Source organism: Anoplolepis gracilipes, chromosome 3 (assembly GCF_047496725.1).
Source record: "Anoplolepis gracilipes chromosome 3, ASM4749672v1, whole genome shotgun sequence".
Taxonomy (NCBI): domain Eukaryota; kingdom Metazoa; phylum Arthropoda; class Insecta; order Hymenoptera; family Formicidae; genus Anoplolepis; species Anoplolepis gracilipes.
This window is the reverse complement of record NC_132972.1, coordinates 15,854,637-15,861,210: the sequence shown is the minus strand read 5'-3', so window position 1 is coordinate 15,861,210 and position 6,574 is coordinate 15,854,637. Positions and strand designations below refer to the sequence as shown.

General features: G+C 45.0%; 1 protein-coding gene across 3 annotated transcripts in view; it reads left to right on the top strand.

Annotated features, from left to right (window-relative positions):
• Nucleotides 1–1,625: 1,625 nt before the first annotated feature.
• Nucleotides 1,626–6,574, top strand: part of LOC140663662 (uncharacterized) — a 176,104-nt gene continuing 171,155 nt past the window's right edge. For 2 of the 3 annotated variants that reach the window (XM_072887976.1, XM_072887975.1), the window contains exon 1: nt 3,341–4,193. The gene's annotated coding sequence lies outside the window, so the exon portion shown is untranslated. Of the gene's footprint in view, nt 1,955–3,340; nt 4,194–6,574 lie in introns of those variants that run through there. The other variant, XM_072887972.1, reaches the window with a different exon arrangement.

Genomic DNA, 6,574 nt, shown 5'->3' with positions numbered 1-6,574 from the left:
ATTTTATTCAATGCAGTTGGATTACTTTATAAACTTTATAAAGTGATCCTACGTTTTTGTTATGTATTAATAATTGTATCATTTTGTATTATCTGATTTTCTTGAGATATGTAATGTACGTAAACCGTATTTTATTGTATTACATATGTAGAAATGCACTATTCCGCTTGTTACATCAAATTTGTAACTATTTGAAGATTGCTTTACTATGCAAGGAATATTACGATCGTCAGAAATTACGCTTTTCAGGATAGTCAACGGTCGTTTGTCATCTTCACGGAAAATCAATTTCGGAGACGCGCAGAAATGAGTTTATCCCTCCGTGCTCTGTGCGAAAATACCCGGAGCAGACGTTATCGTCGCTCTTACGTGAGTGAGAGATACGGTGCCACAAATCGGTGACGCTGATACTTTATATCTTGCTCTCTTGTACACCGCCGTCTTTTATACACCGTCATCGTATATCGTCAGAAAAGAGACGTCGTGAAAATCTCGAAATTGCTCACTTTCGCGCGACAATCGTTTGAAAATTATAATGCGTCATAAGTAAAGTTTCTGCTCGGCGTGAATGTTTACTCGGTAACATTACATTGCATTGTTAGGAAAAGTGACGAACAAAGGTACATCCGGTATAACTTGGCGACTTTTATTTCGATGCGACGAGTTTTACTCGGCACTTTTGCGAGCGTTTATTGAATCTGCTCAGCTATTTTTGATAATTACATTTGCATAGTCTATTGAAGATCAGATATAGTAGCGTTCGACGATTATCCACGATTGACCGATCGACGGATAAGATTAGGGCAGTAAATTCGATCCCCGACAACCCGACATTTGAATACCCGAAGCAACAAGGTATAATACTTATACATGCTGAATATTTAGACCGGCCGAAAATTTCAGGGTGAAATAGTCGGGCGTATCCGCGCCTACCCCGTAATCGCTTGTTGTAGATCGCCATAAATATACCAGATGGGGGAGGGGGAAGAAATACCTATTATTCTTAGGTCTTCCTTTTTCTAAAATACTAAACGTGCGTCGGGCTTATTATTTAAGCCCGTGCGTGCTCTTCTTATAAACACTAAAATATATAGCTGTATATACTCGCACAATAATAATGCATTCTTCGTACGTCTTCGCGCGCGATCCTCGAAAGAAGAGGGACGTGAATTGGAAATCGAAATTACTCGTCTCTCACTTTCGTACGGCGCGATTCGATCCGGCCGTTCTCTCGTTATGGCGAGGTCGCGCGCAGATTTAACCGGTAATGAGTAAATACCGATAACTCACCAGTACGCCGGAAACTTTCTCGTGACTGCGGGCGGCTGTAAAAGGAGGAGAAAAAGGAAGAAGAGAGGGAAGATTCGCGACGCGAGCGGGGATGGACGTAAGAGAGCGTGAGGTCGAGCACTAGGTACGTAGGGGTTGCACGAACCGAGAGGGGCAGAGAGAGAGAGAGAGAGAGAGAGAGAGAGAGAGAGAGAGAGAGAGAGAGAGAGAGAGAGAGAGAGAGATAGGGAGAGAAAGAGAGAGGGGAGAGACACGGCGAGGGGACGGGAGGAGGAGAGTGTGCTATCGGCAAGAGTCTCGGCCACAATCAGCAGCTCGGAGGCGCTCAGTTTGTGTCGGATCTCCGTCGCAGTCGGTTCGTTTCTGTACGGTACTGTCACGTGTACTCCGTTTCATTCTCTCTTTCTCTCTCTACCTTTCTCTCTCTCTCTCTCTCTCTCTCTCTCTCTCTCTCTCTCTCCATTTCTCCTTCCCTCCCTCCGCGGTTCGTCCGCCACCTCTCTCTCTCTCTTTTTCTCTCGCTCTCTTTCTCTCTCCCGTCAACGACATCGAGTTCCGCCCAAAGGGAAGCACAGCCGCGCTTTTCCCCGAACAAGGCGCGTCCTCGATCCTCATCGTCGGTGCTCCGTTTTACGCGTGTGAAGTGTACTTTGCCGATCGAAAGGTGAAACGACAGAAGGATTTCTCGAAAATGTGTATGTGTGTGTGTGTGTCTGTGTGTTTGAGATGAAGCGCGATATATCATTTGCGTCATCGACGCTCGGAAGGATATAACACACAAGATAGAATAGTCGAATCTTTATCCGATATATACAATATATATATATATATATATATATATATATATATATATGTTATTAAGATAAATCTCTTAAATTTCCATGAATTATAGATACACGAGACGCGGAGTAATCCGTGTAACGGAACGTGCCAAGTACACGCGGTCGACGGCGCATCCTCGACTCGCGCGAAAGCGAACGTCACGCGCGATAAGCGGCTGACTCGGCGCGTCTTTAGCACTGAGAGATTAGCGGTACGACGTGACTCGGCTCGTTTCGAAGAGAACTCGTGGAACGACAATTCTCGCGCGAAATGCGGTAACTTGTGATATTCCCGTTGTTGTTTCTTTATTTACACACGTAATCCATCGATCTCTCGAGAAGGTTTTACAACGACTATTGTGCATATTTTCTCGATGAATCATACATGGCTACAGATTTTGTTAATCATTTACAAGTTTGACGGATTCGTTAACGCGTTATACAATGAGCTTACCAACGTGCACGAGTCGCACGGTAACCAGGCTAAGAACCCGCATCCACACACCTGACGTGAAATAACGCGTTCCACCGTGCCTGAATCATCGATAATTCTCGACAAGGTCATTTCCGTCGGCTCGAAACAAAAAGTTTGTCCATTTAATCCAAATTAATCATTCAAGGTGAAAGTATACGTGACATTTTAATAAACTCCGAATTAATGATGTACAATAATTTATCTCTAATTTTATCTTTACATACCTTTCGATGTGTGTGTATGCACGTGTATGTGTGTGTGTATGTGTATGTATGCGCGTCAAGTACACTGTGTTCTCGCGAAAATTATCGGAACGTTGACTGATAAAATTTCAAAGTCTTTTCTCGACGACAGACTGATAAAACCGACGACCGACAACCGACGCATCGTTTCGATAGCGAATAAATCGAGAACGCGCGCGAGGCGCGAGGCGCGAGGTTCGAACGACGCACACTTGTTTTACGTAATGAAATCGCGTTTGTCAGGAGAGCCGGAGCGCGCTCGCTCGCTCGTTCACTCGTTCACTCGTTCGTTTGCTCGCTCGCGCGTGCGCTGCGTGTAATCTATCCGTCGTCGAGCGTCGAGCCTCGCGTCGCGCTCGGGCTCTTCTGACGCGGTGTCGGTGGTAGGAGGGAAACGGGAGGAAGGAGGGGGAATGGAGGGGAGGCTCTTCGATCATCGGCATTACTGGCCTGCCTCGTGCGTTCTCGTGTCCCGTCGGATCGGCGCGGCGGCGGCGGCGGTCGGCGGCGGTCGGCTGATTTCGTGCGCCGCCGTCAGTCTCAGTCTCGCTCCAGCTCGCGCGCGTTACGGATCGTTCTCGCGTTCTTCGATCGGTCGTCTCCCCGCGACACTATATATCGCGATCGACGGTAGAGTAATAGCTCGTGAACACAGTGGAGATCCTATATATCTGCTATTCTATCGCTGTTTAGTTATCAATCTACGACATGTTTCTGTGCTTTCCAGAGAAGTGAGAGGTTTCGTCGTGCGATCGTTGGCGGCCGTCGTTGCTTGCTTTCGTCATCGCGGTGGTACATCGCATACCACGTATACCTCCTCGTCGTCGGCAGTGCGCGCTTCTTGGATACGCGGTCACGCATGCACGCATGGACAAGCAACGACGACGCGGCACTGCCCAATGATGGCCGTGCCGGGCATTACCGTTGACGTAGTGATGTATTATTAGTGGTGCGCGTCGCGGGAAAGTGCTGTGTCGCTCGTCTCTCTCTCAATCTCTCGTTTTGCTCACTTCACTCCGTATATATCTTGGCTTCGGGCTTCGGGCTTCGGGCTTCGATAATAAACGCGAAGTGTGCTTCTCGTCGTTGGAAATCAGTGATCGTGGTTAAGGGAAGGCACGATATACGTACGCGTATTTCGCCCATCCCCCGTCCGCCTACGCAAGTTTACGCAGTGAGAGTTTCATATCAGTGTACGACAGTTTTATTCGCTCTCTGTGTGGATTATCATATTGGATATACTCGTATTATCATATTGGATATACTGCGCTCTATTGCGGCTGACACACGCACGTCCCCGTCGCAGGCCACCGACTGAGAAAGAGAGAGAGAGAGAGAGAGAGAGAGAGAGAGATCGAGATTCCGGTGAGTGTCTATATCTATATCCATTATTATCGTTGTACGTATATTCACTCGCGCGTCGCGCGTCCTGCTCCTCCTTCGTCGTGAAGATCGATGCGAGATCCCGAAACGCGTGACTCTGTATATCGCGCGCCGTCGGGCTTATCGCTCTCGATCGGCTGCCATCTTGTTATTTGTAGTCTTCGCGACACTCCGCGAGCGTGTTTACAGCGCGGAAACGTATCTCTGCTCGTGCAAGTCGTGCATAAAACTGGAATAATTTTCTAGAAACGAGAAAGATCACGCAAAGATCACGCCCGCCGTTTATTCGTTATCGTGAAAATCGAATCGTGTCGTTATCTGCGACGCAAAGATAAATTATATTGAAGTTTGCAAAGAATTCTTTAACTTGGAAAAATTATCGAAAATATTTATCATCGTCTCTCTCTCTCAAAGTATCGCGTGTATACGTACGTATTTCGCACACGCGAACGACATTAGAATTTCACGTTTTTCACGATTGCGAGTCGACATGTCGAAAGTGGAATGAAATTGACAGGCGTTAGGTGGAAATCGAAGCGATAAGATGGAGTTTTCGAGACAAAGGGGATTTAACCGTTTAATGTCAGGTCGGGAACCAACGAGAAAAGAAACCACGCTGCTTCTTTGTTTACAACGATTCTGAAACGAGAGACAGAGGCGGCTCCGCGCTTTTTTAACCTTCGCGTGCTCCCGGCGAGACGCGACGCGACGCGACGCGACGCACGATTTCGAATGAAATAAAAAGTTCGGCGACGGCCGTGTAAACACCGCCGAGTGCGCGCAGCGTCTCGCTCAAGCTCTTTAGCGACGCTTTACGCGAAATTACATCTTGTTAAGACACGAATCACTTTGCGATAAAGTTGCGCGAGTTACGTAGCGACGTGCACGTTTCATCATCACGGTAATTTTACTTGGAGAAAAACTACTCTCGTATGAATAATAACGACGTTTTATAACGTGTCTAGAAATTGTTGCAATGACTTTACATCGTATGCACATATGTTATATATATATATTTTTTTTTTTTTTTTCTGTCTTATATCATACAATCGTGTATGCGACGGAATATTTGTGACAATTTTGCTTTTAATGGCGATAACTATTTTTTTATGCAAAGATATATATATTTTATTAAGATTTTTATCAAGTATATTTTTAATGAAATACATGTATGAATCGTTGACAGGGGATTTCATGCTATAAAAGTGTCGGCGATAACAGTGCGCGAGATTACGAAAATAAAGTCGACGGCGCGATCGCGCTCGCGTCATGAAAAATATTTGTGCTTGTCGAATTAAATTTTATTTGCGAATGATCGACAGAGTGAGAGAAGTCAACGACCGGTATGCAGAATTTTCTTTTGCTTTTTCAGCAAACTTGTCGCCTCGCGTGTACGTTAAGTCTTGTATTCGCGCACAGCTGAATTAGTTGACGCTGCAAATCGATTGTCTAATAAAATGTATGTACACTTAATGCATGAAAAAAGAAACACCTGTTAAGACTATCTGAAGGATTAATAGACTCGCGATTAAAATTTTCAAACATTATTACCTTACATCACGTAAAGCAACTTAATTTCTAGCCAACTATCGTGAATGAACCGCAGGAACTATGATATAGCTTTTTAAATAGTTTTAGGAGATACTAATTGTAAAAGTATTGAGTTTTCTCGTTTAGCAATAAATTTTGTTTCTTATTACGAGATTATTTTCCATCTACAAAATATACCGAGCGCATCCGTACACAATCGAAGCGATTTATCGCGAATAACCATCGATTATAGCTTTGTGTTTTTTTTTTAAAACGCAACAGGAAACAATATAAATAAGCAATATAAATCTTCTTAATTGAGGAAGAAATTAGCGAAGAATCTGAAATATATGTGTTATAGCCCTGAAGATATAATTGTAAGTTTGGGATATGGTTCGTGATTCTCTTTCTTTATCTCTCTCTCTCTCTCTCTTTCCGACAGAGCTTCTGAATTATTCACGAACTTACCATATAGAGAAAATGGCAAATCGCGACGGATGCAATTCGACGAAGTCAAAAGCGGCGCGTATCTTTGCCCGCGGGGAAACGGAGTATGTAATCCGTAGAATCGTATTATCTTGGAGAGATATTGTGTGTATCTCGTGGGTGGGAATATTTTAGACGCGTCCGAAGAGAAAGCGATTCGAGGCCAGGACTTCGATGTCGCTTGGTCACGGTATAGTTCGCGTTCTCTTCGCTGTGAACGATATTATTTCTGGCACGGCACCAGCCAACGATCGATCTCGTCCTCGAACGGGCGATCGCGAACGTCATCGTCATGTGTGTGTTGTATTTGTGTGTCGCGATCGATCGCAAACGAGCGCGTATCCGCC